The sequence below is a fragment of the Passer domesticus genome, chromosome 1 (assembly GCF_036417665.1).
Source record: "Passer domesticus isolate bPasDom1 chromosome 1, bPasDom1.hap1, whole genome shotgun sequence".
NCBI lineage: Eukaryota > Metazoa > Chordata > Aves > Passeriformes > Passeridae > Passer > Passer domesticus.
The window spans coordinates 6,054,664-6,072,898 of NC_087474.1; the positions used below are offsets into that span (position 1 = coordinate 6,054,664).

The window sequence follows — 18,235 nt, forward strand, 5'->3', positions numbered from 1 at the left end:
TATAATAGAATTTCTAGTAGCATGTACCACAATAAAAAATCTAACCTCACATGCAAGGCATTAGCTGTGTTTACTCTTTCAACCCTCTTTCAGCCCAAAATAGAGACCTCTAATGCAAAACACCCTGCTGCTGCCACTTGACTAACTCCAGATCGATGGCATCAGATAGATTTAACTCAACTCAAACTTGTGTCCAGTCCTAATTCTGCTCAATAAAGTACAGAAGGGAGATGGTTGTTCTGCACAGCCTGCGTAGTTTTTGTCTTTTTCTGGGTAGGAATACATGTGCAAAATTATCAGGAGCATGGAATGTGGTTCTCTGGTGAGAAAGACTTGGATGGCCATGAGGAGGGCACAAAAATGCAACTACAATACTTTTGGTTTCATTGTACTGAAGGAAGTTTCTTGTTTGCATTTTGGAAGAAGTCAACATAAAGGACAGACAACTTTAAGAGCTGTGTATCTGAGTATTCTGACAGTACCTCAGTGGTCTGGGCCACCTGGAAGAGTTTAAAAGCTTTGTTAATTAGTAGTGATTGTCCTTGAAGCTGACTGAGGAGTGACCTAACCCAAGAGTGATGACAAAGACACTACTCACTGCATCAACCACATGATATTTTTTTTTTTGTAATTATAGGTTCTTTGTTGCTCATGTCCTCTAATTAAAGATGTTGTACTAATTTTTAAAAAGTGATTGCTAGTTGAATTTAGAGCCATAAAATGTACAGCACAGATAAATACCAGTCGACTGAAGCCCACTCCTAGCTCATCACTTACTATTGTGAGAGTCCCAGTAGGGTTCTGTGGGAGCTCTTCCCCTGCACAGCTGAACACAGCTTTGGCATTACAGCCTAATGCAAAATGAAGTATCACAGTTCAATGCAGATCAGGCAGCAAATATTTGAGAGAGAGGTTAAAAACATAGAACCCATCTGAGGAAAAAAAAAAGATATTAAGGATATTTAATAACTTGAAATAGTACTTCATAATTAGAAATGTGTAAATCAAATACACTGGTCACCTAAATAGGCAGATTGCACACCAGCAGTCAGTATTGCAGACATCTTACCACATTTCTTAATACTTTATCAAAGCTGTCCATGTAGTTCTCATAGTTCATCTTTATTTTTTTGTTTGTTTACTTTTCTTCCTGCATGGCAAACCTCTTCACTGACCTTGCTTCTTTGGAGAAAAACAGTAAGATAGGTAAGGAGAGAAATTCTTTACCATTGCTTTCAGCAGAGCAAGGATTTTAATTGCACCCTGTATTTTTCTGGTGGGCTTATTTATCTATTTATGTCTTTATTTATTTATTTATTTATGATTCATTCTTTCATATTTTCCTGGAGCATTTCTGAGTGATAGTGGGCGATCCAGGAGTACAGGATCCCACCCACCCCTTACTCTTCCTTCTCAAACAGCAGAATCCTCCTTAAAGCAGCACGGCTCTAAGCAGCTCGTAGCATCCAGGGTCTCCATGCCCCAGCACTCCTGTTTCTGCAGGCAGAAAATTACTGTTCCTTTGTTTGGCATGAGGGGAGCCCGAGGGGGCCCCAGGAGCCACAGCACTGCTGGTGTAGCAATCGAGCAGCAGGAACAAGGACTTTCCTAAGAGCAGAAAGATCAGACTCTAGGGGTGAGCATCTCTGTCTTTATGAAATGTGTGTTCCGGAGAAAATTCCTATTTTCTAATCTTGATTTTGAACATCTCCCATGCTGCGATCCTGTATTTGCCACTGCATGTGTTTAAGACCTGCATTGTAGTGAGGAAAAATGACAGTGCAAAAGAGAGGGAGGTATTTGAAGTGGATTTGCAAAATTATTTTTTATTGTAGATTTAAATTTTTTTTTTATTCTTTATACATTCACTATTGTTAATTTCAGGCAGCAGAAGGAAACTGGGATGGGTTCTGGAGAAGGAAGGACTAGCTCAGGTGCCCCAGGGATGCTGAGAGTCTGCTGTATATAAAAACATTTAATTTATTTTTAAGATGCAAAGTCCTAAATTGCCAGTTGGTCTACAAGAGTCTCAAGAATTTGATTATTAGACTTTAGATGGCAGTCTGAAGAACTAACACCCTGTCCTGGAACAAGGCCTGAGGTAAGAGCTTAAAGAAAAAGGGAAAAGCATGAAGAAAGCCAAAATGTTGACAAGAAAGTTAGATTGTGTGAGGATGTTTGCAAAAAAACACATCAAACTTTTATATTTAATTAAGTAATAGCTAATTTAGAAACTGGAATGTAAATGCTTCCTCCTTTGAGCATTTGGGTTTTTTTCCCAGCTACAGAGATTTTGCTCCAACATAAGGTTCATAATTTTCAGTGTATTGTCACTTAATGTTCCCTCACAAGATTTGTGTGGGTGACATTCCAGCACAAACCAGCTCCAAACAGATCTTCTAGCTTGAAAACAGTTTGTTCATATAGTTGAACTAAACTCTGTCAGTGAAGTCAGTTGTTGTTTTCCTAATTAATGTCCAGACTCTTAAATACCCTCATTCCAAAGGTGACAAACTGACTCTTCCAAAAGTCATTACACAAAAGAATCACTCCTAGAAACAAACCAGAAAGGCTTTGAGTTTTATCTCCTCCTTTGTGTAGTAATGCTCAGACCCCAAAAGGTTTATCAACCAAAGACCATCTCAAAGTTGTAAGCAGACCTAAAAAGGGTTGATAATAGTAACAGAAGTAGTAGTGGTAGTAACAATTAAGACTTAAAGGATGTGTTGAGTCTCCACGTAGTGAATGCTATCAGATTAGTTGCAACCTCTCTGTTTTGTGACTCCTCCAGTTTCATAGAGCTGATTTCAGCCTTACTGTTCCAAGTTTCTCTCAATGAGTGAAGTGATCTGTCACTGGGTTTTATTAGATTTTTGCTTTTATTTTTTAGAGCAGATGGCTGATTCTTTTTACCTGGAGAGCTGCCACTTTCTTTAGATGCATTTGGGCTTTATGGTAGTCTCATTTATCTGTTTATTTGAGAAATAAGTAACCTAAATTGCAAATGTGTTATAATTTCACTGACCTCAGAAAAGCTGATAGATTTCCTGAATTTTGTTGAAAAAATAAAAAAAAAACACCATAAAGAGAAAATAATTTAATCCACTGGTAGCTGGACAGCTAGCCATGAAACAGCAAGTCCAGGTCTTCATTAGTCCTGGCATCTCTGATCATGGAATCATAACGTGGTTTGGGTTGGAAGGGACCTTAAAGCTCATCTAGTTCCCATCCCCTTGCCATGGGCAGGGAACTTTTCACCAGACCAGGTTGCTCAGAGCACAATCCAACCTGGCCTGGAATGATTTCATGGCCAGTTGCTGGATATTCTGCTTTACCTTTCATCTTGCAGACATACATCAGAAATAAACTTGCTCTGTGTAACCATTCACCTGTATTTATGTCTAGATTTCTTATTGCCTTTCATCAGCTTGTATTCCTGAGCTGGAGTTACTTCATGTTTGTTTTTACCACATTGTTCTTTTCCTGCAGCTATTTCTGTCCTGCCTGAATGATTCTGCACTGGCTCACTGCAAAGTTGCTGGATGCCCCTTGCTTGGACTGGGTTTGTGTTGGTGACCCAGCCAGGGGTAATTTCTTACTTGTCTGTGGGCACAGTTTCAGGTTAGCAATAAGTAAGTAAGGCTTACAGAGAAGAACACGTGGTTTGTAAAGCCACTTTCATAGCCAGCAGTGACTGCAGATGAAGTTTCTCTTTGAGTACTTGAGCTCTGACCTGCAGCCCATGGAGGGAGAGGTCTTGTGTCTGACCTTGTGAACCTCCCTCTCTGCTCATATCTCACTGATGGGAATAAAACTAATTTTGCCTCAGTCAAACAGGCTTGTGAAAATGTCCTCTGCCTTCTACAGTGCTGTTCAATGAAGTATGGATGGTTTTTCTAAATTCGGCTCTTGTGGGTTACCCTTTGCTTGAGTGTTGATGCCCTTACAAGCCCCAGGTTTTCCATAGAATCCAAGCAGGCACTATGACCCTGCTGAAGAATTCACACAAATCCTAGGCCTGTCAATAAGAGTGAATCAGTATCTTAATTAATTAGCTATTTATGCTCCCCTAGGCACATTGCTAAAAGGGCATCCTCTAGTAGGGTAGCTGGCACTGAGTTCAAGCTGACTGGTATTTCTTGGTGAAGACAAACCACAATTTGCCCATGTGGAACAGAGAACTAATGGTACATTTCAAATGTGCAAGAAAAATAACTGCATAATCCGGGCCATTTCTTCTCTTTTTTCTATTTTTTTTTAACTGACTAGGGAATCCCCATTTTATCATTTTTACACAAATTTAGCATTAAAGTTTCTGTTTTCTGTAATCCCCATGGACCTCCTGTCAGCGTGGAATATACATCTATTTCTTTTCTTTTTGATCTTAACACTTGTAAGTAATAAATAATTGATTGCCCAAGGAATTCTGGGAATATATTCAGCCTTAAATTGAGCACTAAACTATTTGCAAATGTGCTTAGGCACTAGCCCAAAAGATACATCAAAAGAATGTCAATGGATATTGGGAAGTGAAGTGCCATCATATGTTGGAATTAGGAAGCATAAAATATAAGTAGAGAGATAACACTGTCAGATCTGCTGCCAGTAGTAATAGAAAAAGGTATGTTTTTATAGAAGACTGTAAACTGTTGTTCAAGCCACACCAGACCTTTACCTCACTCCAGACCCTTTTCAGGGAATGCCTTGTTTCTGACTGTTGTCTTTAAACTGGGACTTGACAGTGCTCTCATCCCAGAGATACCTAAAGCTGAGCCTGAACAGCCTGTGAGCTCCATCTGTCAGAGAGACCTGGGGTACATTTACTGCAGTCACTGCCCATCTTTGGCACTGCACACAGGTTTTCTGAGGCAGTCTGATTTCACCATGGCTCCAAGCCCCCACAGAAGCCTGCTCTGTAAAGTGACCAAGTCTGTCCTACTGTGGGTAAACTGTCTGTAGGGTCTGAGCTAACCTCACTACACCTGCACTGCTGTGCTTGCAGCAGCGTGATACCCCAATATCTGGATATCTGTGAATAAATTTAAGTGCTGTGTGATATTTGCCTTGCCACTACCCCTGAAGCTCAAGTCTGTTCTTCATGGAGCACATCCTTTGGGAATCCACTTAGAAACACACAAATGATGTCACAGATGGTAGTGACAAGGAAGAGTGAGGATGGATTTATTTACCAAAGGTAAATTGTTCTTGACCAGCCTGGTTGCTTTTTGTGGTGAAATGACTGGCTAAAAGCATGAGAAAATGGATATAATACATTGTCTCTTCAGTAAGGCTTCTATAGCATCCTTATCTGGAAGATGAGGAAGTACAGCTTGGATGAACAGACTGTTAGATCAGTTGAAAACTGACTGGACCATGAGGTTTGAAGAACAGTTATCAACAGCCTAAAACTCACTAGTTGTGTACCCCAAGATTAGTGGTGTTCAATATTTTCATTGTGATCAGTGAGAATGCAAAATCTAAAAACCTGAGTATGATGCTAAACTAAGGGAAATGATTAGCACCCTGAACAACAGAGCTTCAGTCCAGAGGGACTGAATGCACCTGTGGATTGGGCCCTAAGACATTCAGTAAGGTGTGTGAAGCCTGGTACCTCAAGCAGAATAACCTCATGCAGCAACACAAACTGGAAACTTATTGTGAAATGTGGAAACTCGGAGCAAATTTGAGGGCAAGGGCCACAGTTTTCATCTTGAGAGACTGAAACTGGACATTAGCAGAATTTCTTCAGTAGGAGGAGAGTACAGCACTGGAATACATTTTTTGGAAGAGTTGTGAAATCTTGGTCCTTGAAGGTTTTCAAGATTCAGCCAAATAAATCCATGTCTGGTTTGATGTAAGTTGGTGACAGTCTGTCTTTCAGTGGGAGGTTGGTTCAAGTGGCCTTCAGCAGCTTATTCCTGTTTCTCTGATTCTGCAATCCTTGTTTCCACACAGCAGCCTGAGGAGTCTCAGGTGAGTTTGCTGTGACCTGCCTGGGGTCTGTAGGGTTTTCCTTGCTTAGAAGTTTCTCAGAAGTTCCAGTCTGAGCAAACTGGACATCTGTGACCATGGCTATAGATCAAAAGATGGGTTTGCAATGGCTTTTTCAGAGCCTTTTCAGTCTCCTGGTACTGTGGAAAGCTGCATTATCCATGATGGATGTTACATCAGCCACAGACAGTCTCTTGTGTAAGGCAACTGGGAGTACCTGCTGTGAAGTTGCACATGTGGAGAGTTGCAGAGAACATCCTGCACCCTGGTAGTTCTTCTGTCACGAGGAAGGAAAATGGTCATGGGAGCAACATAGAATTGAGTCAGCCAACAGCTTAATAATTTGTAGTTCTATCAGAGAATAAAGTCTGGCAGAAAACAAAAATTCTCTTGTGGACTCTCTTGGCTGAATCAAAATGGGTTGAATAGATATCTCATCTTCAAAATCTCCAGGCAGAAGTGTTTTGGAAGTTGCTGAGACATCATAGGTTAACAATTTGAGTGTGAAAACTGTCCCAGGAAACATTTTTTCTGCTCTTAATGTAAAATACACTAAGATATTTCAATGAAAGGAGGCCATAGGTAAAATGAAGGATTTAAAAAATGTTCTTGTTAGCTCAGCTCACTGGTGAATTAGAGTACAAGACTTTGCTCTTTGGATTTTGAAATACTGAAACTCCCCCAGGATGAGAAACCTTCTCCTACTGGTTGCTAAAGAAAATAGCCATCTAATATTCTGTTAGGTTAGATGGCTTGTCATGGCCTGGGAACATTATTCTGTGTTTTGGTTTCCTGTATGCATTGTCCTGACACTACTGCAAAAATTCACTTTGGGATAATTAGCATTTCTCTAATTTTTAAATGTGTTCACTTTGCTTGTGTTCATACCTATTTCAATGCATTTCTGCACATGCCCTCACAATTAACTGCTGATAGGAATGTTCACCGAAGCAGCAAATTTGTAAGGCAACATTCAAGTATATCTGCAGAAAATTAATTATCAATAAATAATTCTAAATAAGTATACATTAAATATATATAAACCACATTTTTTCCCATGAACTGTATGTTCTGTGTACTCACATAAGCAGTGATGGCCTGAATCTTCTGATGTTGCTGAGGGACAGGTTACAAAAAGAGTTCCTCTTATAGAAACATTTGGAAAAAAAGTTAAAACGGTGATTTAGTAATCGTAGTCTCTGGAGGGAAAAGTGTGTGATAATATCCTTTCTCTTCAACTGGGGTTTTCTGACATACTTTCTCAGCTTACGTAGATCATGAAAACATGTTCACCTCTTTCACTGCCATAACCTGTGATAATCAGCGCAGCAAAGAACAGTGTTCTAGCAAAACATTAAACACTTCACTAAATCTTAAATTACCTGAGTAATTTGAAATTTTCAATGTGCAGGCTAAGGTTGCAATTGCCTGATTGCTTTAAAACACAAACTCCAGCTGCTCCGGGAAGATGTGAACCCTCTCTGGGCTGCATGTTCTTGCTGTCTCCTTTGGGCTGTGCTGGTGGTTGTGCACTGAACCAGGTCAGCCCTGAAATGCTGCTGGGACCTGATGGAGGTGATAGGAAGGATGGTATCCCAGTTTTGATGCTCAATTCCCTGGTGCAGAGATGGCATCATGAAACCAGAAGTGAGAGAGGCCAGGCCATGCTTCTGTATTTAGGCTGGCAAAAAGCGACTACAGTTGCAGGGAGACCTCAAAGCACTGTTAAATCTCAGAAATTAATTTATCCTTTGTCAGATTTAGTCTCAAAAAACCAGCGTGAAATTCTGAAGCATGCAGTGAAGTGTCCAGAAGAAAATACCCTGTTGCCAGACCACCTAGAGGTGATCCAAAATGGTTTTTGTGCCTGACTCAACACAGGTCATTTCTACCCTTTCATTTGTGAGGGAACTGTGATAGATATGTAGGCTAAAATTATTTCTGGATAAATCCTCTGATGGCAGCAGAATTTCAACAAGAGTGATTTCATACATAACAACAGCAGCAACAAGTGTGTTATAGTGACCTGCATGCAAGCACTTGCTTGGATTGATTAAACAGATGGTCAATAACAAAGGAGAAGATCTAGGACAACTTGGAAAGTTGGGAAGTGCTAGCAGACTTGTGGGAGCTGCACAGCCCTTGACCACGGATTTCTGAGAACTTCTCCATGTCCAACAAGTATTTCAGAAGTTAACTGAAATATTAAAATTACTACAAGGATCCTATGCAATAAAAGCAGGATTTCTGACACCTCACACCAATAAACAAAGGTCTTGGCTTTCTAAGAGACTTATCTGTGTCTATGGTAACTGGAAAATCTGCTTCTCAGCATGCAGTTATAGAAGGAGAATGGGACATGGAAACATCTGTAAAATATGTGCATCACTTCAGTGCAATCACTGGTCTGACTGGTACTGAGGATGCTGAGAGCAAGGGACTAGGAAAGAATGGGGCTGGTTTGCAACAGAGGGGAAATGGGGGCTGATGTGGTCAGGACTCTGAGATTAACACCACAGCTTCTAACTGAACGTGACAGCCCCTAATATTGCTGGGTTTTTTTCCCTGAAATTAAGGATAACAGGGATTATTCAGAGAGTAACAGAGTTGTGGGACCCCAGAAAAGCTCTTCATACCCCATAATCTGGTGGCTTCAGCAGGCTATTTTGTTTGCCTGCTCTACTAAAGTGAACCTAATAGTTCTTCAAAAATAAAATAAAATAGCCAGAATCTTTCTCTCTATTCTCTTTTCCCTCTTGCCATTGGCAAAGCCTCAGCAGGCCAAAGACTTCACTAAAGTAATCCCCAACCCCACAAATTAATGTAAAGAGTAGCATGGAGATAAAAAAAAAAATAAAGGCATAATTTGGTTGATTTTACCCATTATTACAGCTGCAGGAGCAAGTGTTGTCCATGCTATCAAGAGATGAGGTGCCTCTGAGAAGTTAAATAAAGATGCCTTAGGAGCAGTAAAAGGGAGCACAAATAGGTCATTTGCTTCCCTTGGAGGCAACTCTGCTCATGCTTTAACACAGACATAAATGAGGGCCTGGAGAATGAACAGGAAACAGTGCTGATAAGTTTGAGTGATTGTGGAAGTATCTTTTGGAGGCAGAATTCAAACTTTATCTGTATCTTCAATATTGCCCTCTTTCTCTTGGGATCCTGTCTTGGAAAAAAAATCCCACTTCACATCCAAGGGAATTAGCAAAGAAAAAAAAATTATAATTATTACATATGACCATGCATTGACCTCTATATGACTAAATGGACTGTGCCACCACTTTCTTTTTTCATTTTACCACCTTTTATTTTCAGTCCCTTTTGTCCTTATGGCATGTTTTCTCACTGTGCTTTGCCTGTGGGATATTTCAGTCCAGGTAGCAGCCATGTGCTCCCCTCCTCACTGGCAGCTCTTGTGTCCTTTCCCACCACCCACTCATCCCTCAGTGGCAGCAGTGACTTGGCACAGAAAACGATGCTTAGAGGATTACCAGAGCACTGTCTTTGCAGGGGCAGCCAGGTGTTGACCACAGGAGAAATAAATGCCCATTTTCTTTTTCTCAGGCTCACCCACTCCCTCTCAGTTAAACAGGAGGTGAACCAGGCCCTGCCAGTTCTTCGATGCCTGCTGATGTTCTCCAGCTGTGCATTCCTCATCTGCCTCTGTTCTTTATGTCCCCCCACCTCCGTTTTGAAGGATGAAAGTAATGACAATGTGGGATTCTAAATATAATCGAGCTGCTTGCAGGTTCTGTGATTGCGCTGTGGGCTGTGTGAAATCCGAGGCAACAGAACGCCTGCTTAGAGCATTGCTTTAGGTCAGAATCTGTTCAGTGCCCTCCGACAAGGCTGGAGACATCCAAAAGCCCAAAGGCCAACACACTGAGGGAGATGTTGGCAGTGGTTGCCTGAAACCCTCTGTCTGTTACAGGTAATGTCCCCCACGGAAAACATGTTCAGTGGCAGATCTCCATTACAGCAAATTAGGTATTTGCCAGTACATGAAGATTTGTCAAGTGAAGCATTTCAGGGAGTGAGCACATCCATCCTCACAAGGGCACCCCAGGAGTACTTGGTCCCAGTGAGGGAGTTATTTTTTTAGGCTGCAGGCCTCAGAGCTGAAGAAGTCCCTTCTGCTCCCTCACCTCCTCCTACTTCCAGCCACTTCTTCCCACTCTCTTACTCCTCCTTCTGCTACTCTGGCACAAGCATTTGGGCATGTGGTGAAGTGCAAAGGGAGAGCTAATCTGACTTAAAAAAACTCTGGCTGAAAAAGAAGAGGTGGGGGGTTATCTAGCTCAGCTCCCTGCTCTAATTTATTTGCAGCAACCTAGGAGGTACAAGGAGAAACAATGTAGGAGCAGGGACTCCTTTAGCAGACAAAGCTGCTCAAAATATTGCTCATCAGGCTATGATAGGATTTCCTTTTTGTAATGACTTCTTCCTGCCACCTGCGAGGAGACAAGACAGCCCCGTGGCAGTTTGCTTGATAAGGATGGGGAGAAAATAACCTGTTCACAAGGGCTGGCTGCCAAAGTGGGCATCAAAGGGGAATTTGGGAGAAACTGTCAAGTGACAGTCAAGATCTATATTCTACTTTGACATATAGTTCAGTTTAAAATAAAAGTTTTGAACTAGTGAAGCTCTTCATGGTTTGAACCTCCCTACCTCAAAACAGAGGAACTATCATTTAGTTCAAAGCACTGATAAGAGAAACCACTGGACCATTAGAGAATCCTCTACTGAAAGGGAAATATATCCTTGGTTTATATCAAGGAGTTTTTCATCTGTAGTCCAAAACTTAACAGTTTATGTAATTTGTAAAATATCTTTCTATGAATTTTTCTTGTGATGTTAAATGTTATCATTGTGTACACAGATATATTTATATATATCTTCTTGCCTCTGTTTTTCAGTCTTACTCACCTCTTGTCCTCTGGAGATAACTGGAGGCTGTAGAGAGTGTTTTCAATGAGTCAGTTTGAAAGTGACTCTGGGGATCTGAGGTTGCACAAGTGCTTTTGAAAACACAACCAAAGACTTGATATATCCAGTAGCTTCAGGCATTAGGTTAAAGTGAAATAATGCTTCAAAACTAATTCCTGGCCATCAGGCAGTGATTCCAAGTGAAGACAGATAGCTCAGAGGCCATGTCAGTGTGCTGGAGGCAGTAACTCTCCTTTTGTTTGTAATGAATCCATGGGATGATGAAGCCTGTGGGCTGAGGAAGAAGCTCCTGGCACACATGATGAGATGAAGATGTGTCTGAGACCAGATGCCTGATTTGGGACTGCCTGGGGCTTTCTCTGTCCCTTGCAGATCAAGAATTCTGAGCTCTAGGAAGGTAGGTAATGATAGGTGGACTCTTAAATGGAAAAATACAAGCAGCCACTGAGTGGGAACCAGATTCCTGCTTTCTGGAGGTGCTCAAAATTAAGGAGTCAGATTGGTGCTTAGCTTCTCAGTGGCCCATTGAATGTTGTCCTCCTTGCAGCTCAGTGAACCAGCTGTCATAGGAGATGCACAGGAGTGGGGCTGAGCAGTTCCTATCCTGATGGCTGGAAGATCTTGCTAGAGAAGTGGGAGCTGTGGGAAAGAAGAGTAAAGGACTCAGGTCTTTTACACCCTGGGAGTGTGCTGCAGAGACTGAGCTGTGATCTCCACCTGTGAGCAGCAGTGAACCCCTGTGTAAGGCTCACTTGGATATACTAAGGTCATGTTTTATTTTACTTTTTTTCAGGGAGATCTGCAGAAAGCAAAATTATGAGGCAGCCTTTACGGGCTCACTATGTTTCTTCTTTTTCAGAGCTCAGGTAAGGTTTATTCCAAAGTGATGACAAAAGTTGATATTGATGTATATACATACATACATACATACACACACACACATGTTTATGTATACAATAAGTTCCTCTGGGAGTTATTTGGTACTGCAGTAAGTGGCCAAAATCACTATTTTGAGTTCCCTAAACTGGCTGATTTGCTGGTAAATGGGGAGGATCTTTTTTTTGTTTTTTAAACTTAATTGTATTAGAGAAGTCAATACAGAACAAGCCACTTGTATTTTGCTTTTTTCAAATCCCAGCAGAAATGCTGGTGTCTGGGGTGTGGTGCACAGAGATGACCCATGGCATTGTCATTAAAAAGTAAGTTAGGGTTCACAAAGTGATGATGCAGTGACTGTCTCTGCAGTGTGCCCGACAGACTGTGACTGCTGGATAATCTTTATGGCCTCATTCTATGGAACTCTCACCTCCTGAATTACATTAGAATCTCATATTTCATCTACAAAACTGTGAAGCAGATACATTTTTCAAACAGTATGAACATTTTTCTTTCCTATTTTTCCAGGCCGGTTCCATACCTTTCCTGAGGGAGCCACAGTGTCTGGCTAAGTGGAAAAGTAACAGTGCATCTGCAATGAACAGATAAGATAAAAACTTGCTCTATTGTAAAGGGTGCAGCTGCTTGATTGCATCTGCTTATTTTGTCAGTATGTGATTCCCACTTTCCTCTTGTCAGGCTTTGAGATTATTAGCACTGAATCTTCACCTCACTGCTTGCATCTGCTGATAGTCTTTCGTACTTTGAACCTCATGGTGTGATAGCCTGAGCTGCTGCAGTGACAGTTTCTTATGTAAAAAAACTCCCCACAAACAACAAAACAAAACCAGCTGAGGAAAGGCATGGCACCCACACATGTCCCAAAGAACTACTTCTTCCTTAGCTGCTCTGAAGAGTTGCTACAAGCCTTTCTCAGAGTGGGAGTACAGGCAAGAGGAAATCTGATATGCAAGGATTTATGGTACAGTGGCCGTGCATGTCTGACTCAGCTGGGGGTCTGCTTGTAGTGTGGGTAAGTACATTTAATTTAACTTTGATCTCTTTGCTTGGGCAACAAGCAGGGTGAGGAGATCAATGCAAGCGCCACCCACTTGGTTAATCACCCCCAGCCCACTCCGCGCGGCTCCGTCACTGCTGCCCGTGGCTGAGATACAAAGATTAGCAATGCTTTGCATATGTTTACAGGTGCTGCAATTGTATTTTTATTTCCAGTTGCAGAACAGACCTGTTGCACTATGGTGTATGTGAAGGTGGTGTGTGAAACCAGGTGTCCACAGACTTGAGTCTTTGTTTTTACAAACGTCGATGCCATGATACAGAGACTCGGGACACGGGGGTTGCCTCTGCACAGAAGTAGTATCAAAACATTTTGTTATGCATTAGAAAAATTCTATACTTTGTGGAAAAAGACTAGTTTATCTGCTAGTTGATAGATATTTCAGTGCCCCAAAACAAGTGGAGATGGATGCAGGGAGGTATGAGTGGAGACACAAGAGCTGAGGGGGAAGCAGCAGCAAAACATTTGAAGAAAATTATCTTTGTCCATATAGGAGAAGATAAAAATACTGCTTTGGGAAGATGGGTTTCCCTTGATATATTATGTAGGGAAATAATAAGTTTTGAAAATGACTGAGCTTATATAACTTTAAAATGCTGAGGCTCGCATAAACCTTGAGGGTGCTTGAGGTAGAAAAGGAAAAAAAGGTGTAAATCAATGGACAATTACCACAGGTCTGAGCACTTTGCAGTGAGTGACAGCTGCTGGATGTTGGACCTGTGAACTTAGAGTCAAAACACCACCTCACACTCAGCATTTTTACTGCTAAATGGATGAATACTGTCAGTGAGTGAAGTCCAACTAGAGATTCTGGGGAATTTTAATATGCAAATGCCCAATAAAGATGTATTTGCTTGAGTTAGCAGTTAGGTCTAGCTCCAGTTTTTGAGAATATTTTTGTGGGAAGGCCTTGGAGAATGAAGCAGCCCATTTCACTGTTGGCAGAATGAATATCCCAGGATTTTCATGTAACTGAAGAGAATTAGCCCCTGGCCTCCATGGAAGGCTGGGTTTCCACCTCCAATGACTGTATGCCAGTACCAGTCTCAGAGCCCTTCTGGTGTGTGACTTGTTGCAACCTGAAAAATTCACAAGTTTTTCCTCAAAGGCTTTTTTAAAAATAGTTCTGCTGCTTAGGAAAGTTATACACAGACTCAGAGAGATAGTTGGTCTAAATAGCAGGGGTTTAGGAGATGAGGAATGGCATGTTGCTTTTAATGGTGCTTCAGACCAGCTAGTGCCCTACTCCTGCAGCAAAGCTTGGTCAGACCCCGTTTTGTGCCTCTGGGGCTGATCCTGTCACATGAAGTTTGGATGTCTGTGATTTTTGAACAGCTGTATTCAGCTACAATAAATGTTTTCTTAAAGCCTGATTAGATCAAAATGATGTTTGTGTTGTGTGTGACAGTGCTAAGGTGACTTCGAGAACCAAAGACTTCATCACAAAGAGGCTTCACTGTATCTCTGGTTTGGCTGATTAACAAATGCATTTAGTAACTGGAAAAAAAAATGTTGTTGCTTTGTTGATGTGTCAACTCATTTGATGTATTTTAAAAGAAAACAAACAACAAACTGCTTGTCCAAACGAGTCTCCTGACATGTCTGCAGAGGTAGGCTGGGCTGGAGGATATCGTCTCATCAGATTATTGTGATCTCTTGTTTGCTTCATGGGCTGTATGAAGAAATCACTTCTCTATTACCATCAGGTCTTCTGGGCCTCAGAGGAGGTTTCAGATGGCATCGTTGTGACAAACACATCTATGCTTCATGGGAAACTTAGCAAACCACGAAACTTGAGCAGGTTTGATATTGATAAAAACCACATTGCATAAAAGTTATCTGAATGGTATTTTAATAACTCAGCCAGTAATAGAAGAAAATATTCCATTCAGTGCACAGGAGACAAGATGTGCAGCTGTCAGTCTAGTGTAACAGAGGCTCAGGTCAGCTTGCAGGAGATTTTATTTAAGGATGGAACCATTGGACAGGAGGTTCAGCACACACATATGGGTGATGCACTTTTCAGAGCGGGGGTGCTTCTATATCATGTGGAGCTGGGTTATTATCTGCACCCTGGAGTACCCCTGCATGAACTTAAATCTCTCTCTGTCTTGGTGTTTTTTATTTGGGTGGCCATACATGCTCCAATTCATCGCTGTGTTGCTCTGTTCTGTGCCTCTCTGCTGGGTTTCTGTAGCTATTTCAGGAAAAAAAAGCAAATAGTCCTTTAGACAGTGGCACCTGGGAAGTTGCCTCTGCCATGCTAACTTGTTAATTTGTTGTTGTCTAATAATAGAGCTGTGCTGATGCTGAATCTTTCTGTGAGGGTGATATTGGCCTTTCCCTGTAAGATTCTCAGGAATTTTCTTCACACAACTCCTGAAAATCTTTCAGGCCTCCACCCCTGGCTCAAGTTTGGTTGAAATTGCCCAGCGAGTTTGTTGGAGGGAGGGAAGAAACTATCAGATAATATAAACTTTTTTCCTAAGAATACCAAACTGAAAACCCAAATGAGGAATTTGAAAGTGAACACTTGTGTTTGTCAAGTTTTTATAGTAATTGTAACTATAAAAACTTGACAAACGCAACTGACTCTGTGCTATTCCCATGTTCAATATGGGCAGACTTATTTTTTCTCCCTTAAATTTACAATTCACTAGTGTATTGCTGGGATTGCTAAGCAAGATAGGATGAATGGAGTAGTTCAGACCTTCCCTAGGTACTGGCTAGACTTTCTGTTGTTCGCCAGAATTCTTCAGTAGTGCAGGTGTAAAATCCTCTGATGTAAAAATATGGCTTCTGGTGTACTCTTTTTAAAATTAGAGCTGCAATTTTTCACAAATTTCATGGTGCAGCATCACAAAGTACACAGAACTGAGTATATAGAACAAAATTGGGTGTTCTGTTTTAAAACCATGTGACACAGTTATGTCATTATATATACATATACACCTCAATATGCAGACTTAGACTGCACAGGCAATAATCACATTTTGAGGTAGATGGGCACGTTAACATAGGTGAAACTATGGAGGAACTGCTGCTTAGTTAATTAATTATGAATGTTCTATATGTTCTATAATATTTCTCTTTGAATATGAGAAACATAAGTGTATTATTTACATAGGTGAGAGTTGCTGCAGCTGATATTCTCAGCTAACACTTGGTCCCAAGTGTTGGACTGGCTTCAAATTACAGACAGTTCCTTGCAAAGTGGAAAAGGGCAATTTCTCAGCTGGGGTAAGATGAAGTTGAGAGAATTCAGTTTTAAAGGCAAAGAATCATAGTGGTTTAAAATAAGCTTTGCATAGTCTCTACCTCAAAGGCACTTTCTAAGGCATTCAGCTACCATGGTGATGAATGTGATATAAATAGAAAATAGATTAGATAGAATCCAAAACGTTTCTGAGTAGATCTAAATTAACAGTGGCCATTCAGGAAAGGGAGGTAGGAAGTCACTGTGCAAAATTTAAGAAAATACACACCAATAGTAAATCTAGAGTGGCTTATAGAAAGAGGGAGGTAGGAAGTAGTTGATTATCTCATGGTTGGTAGTACAATATCAACAGGAGTATTGGATTCTGATTCTGTTCAAACCTAGCACAGAAAAAGCAGACACAGGAGATGTTTTAGAAACTTGAGAAGCACTGAAAAATTTTTAGCTGGGAGACAAAAACTTCTTTTGAACAGACAGATGCCAGTAATGGCAATGTTCCCCATGAATCTATGAAGCACACAAGGGATCCCACAACAGTGGAATACACAACTAGGAAAGACACTCAGAAATGAGACACTTATTCTGCAAAATGCATCTCTGTCCCCCATCAACCAAACCCTCTTTAACTTGTCTTGTATCATAAGACCCTGATACAATTTGAAGACAGCAAGTCCTTTTTTAGACCATTTGCATAAGCAGCTTGTAGGTTTTTGCCACAGTATATTAAGGTCTGGTTGGCAGGAATTAAAGGTCTTGATTTGCAGACTTATTTAAAGGACATAACTTCAGAGACATGGATGGTTCTGTTGTTTTCAGTGGGAGTACTCATGTACTTTAAATTACAGGTGAAGTACCCTGCTGAAGAATGGTCCTAGAAATAGCTGTGCACAGGTATAAATATGCAATAAGCTAAAAGTGTGCATTACAGATACATCTTTGTATGAACAGTTCACACTGTGCTACTGCTCTTTTTGTGGGGCTTTGCAGCCAAGGGGAAGGTTTAGCTCCTCCATCCATTTACTTTCTAGTGACTGAGCAACACTGTGATTGCTGGTGTGTGAACATCATTACTTGGTGACCTCTCCTAAGTGATTGTATGATGACAACTGCGTAACAGCTGCTCTTAAACCAGCCTCAAGTTTATGAAGATCAAGGGATTAAAGACCTGGTTTTTGTGCTGCTGCTTGCTGAGCTTCTGAAGTGAGTCTTTTTTGTTGTCATCACTTCTGATAGTTAGAGAACAAGGAGGGAATTCAATCCTGTATTTGTGACTGAGATGTCAGCACTGGTTTTGGCTGGTATGATGAACAAAATCAGAGGGGATAGTTTATCTAACTCAAAAGTAATTCACTGAATATGATATGATAGCAGTTCTCCACATCAAAAATCAAAATTTAAAGAAAGAATGCTGACTGGACATGTATCTAAAGACTGAAATTTTAGATTTGAAAGTAATTTAAAAATACTCCAAAACATATTACTTTGGATGAAGCATGATAGCTGGACAGCACAGAAACTTCAGGGGACATGTTGTAGTGTTTCCTCATTCTCAAATTACACAATTCAAGATATTGGTGACCTTTCTGTGAAGAAGCAGAAGTGCAGGAGAAAGTTCTTGGGGCCTCTATGAAAGTGTTCAGTAAAAAAGAAGATGTACACCCTGACAACTAATCCTTTCAACTAGAATTTACCATGAACATGCAGGTAGATTGTCTGGGCAATGTGAAGACCCACAGTGCCAGCAGCACAGTCCTTCAGCAGATCTTAGGTGTTATCAGCACCAGTGAGAGAGCAGAGTGCTTTTACAGAGCAGCTCAGCAAGGAGGAAAAGCTGACTGAAGCAATCTCAAGCAGGGGAGAGGTTATGTAAACAAAGAAAACCTTTTTTTGTAGTCTCATTGCTTTGAGGGTATGCAAACACTGTGGGTTAACCTGCTAATTCATTTGGTGATGGCCCTGGACTCTGAGCTGCCACTAATCTCGTGCATTTGCTTTGTTTAAGAACCCCTGTCTCCTCCTGGCAGATTAAGATGTAACCAAAGCTGAATTTCCACTACCCCGTCCCTGAAACAGCAGCATGGCTGGGTATGGCACTATTACCTTTGGAGAAGCACAATCTAGAA

The 18,235-nt window shown here is 41.0% G+C and overlaps 1 long non-coding RNA gene across 1 annotated transcript; it reads left to right on the plus strand.

Annotated features, from left to right (window-relative positions):
- The first annotated feature begins 939 nt into the window (after positions 1–939).
- On the plus strand, positions 940–3,936 carry LOC135308149 (uncharacterized). The gene is made up of 3 exons (XR_010368707.1): positions 940–1,636; positions 1,885–2,101; positions 3,490–3,936. It is a non-coding gene; the product is annotated as an uncharacterized LOC135308149 (long non-coding RNA).
- Positions 3,937–18,235: the final 14,299 nt, after the last annotated feature.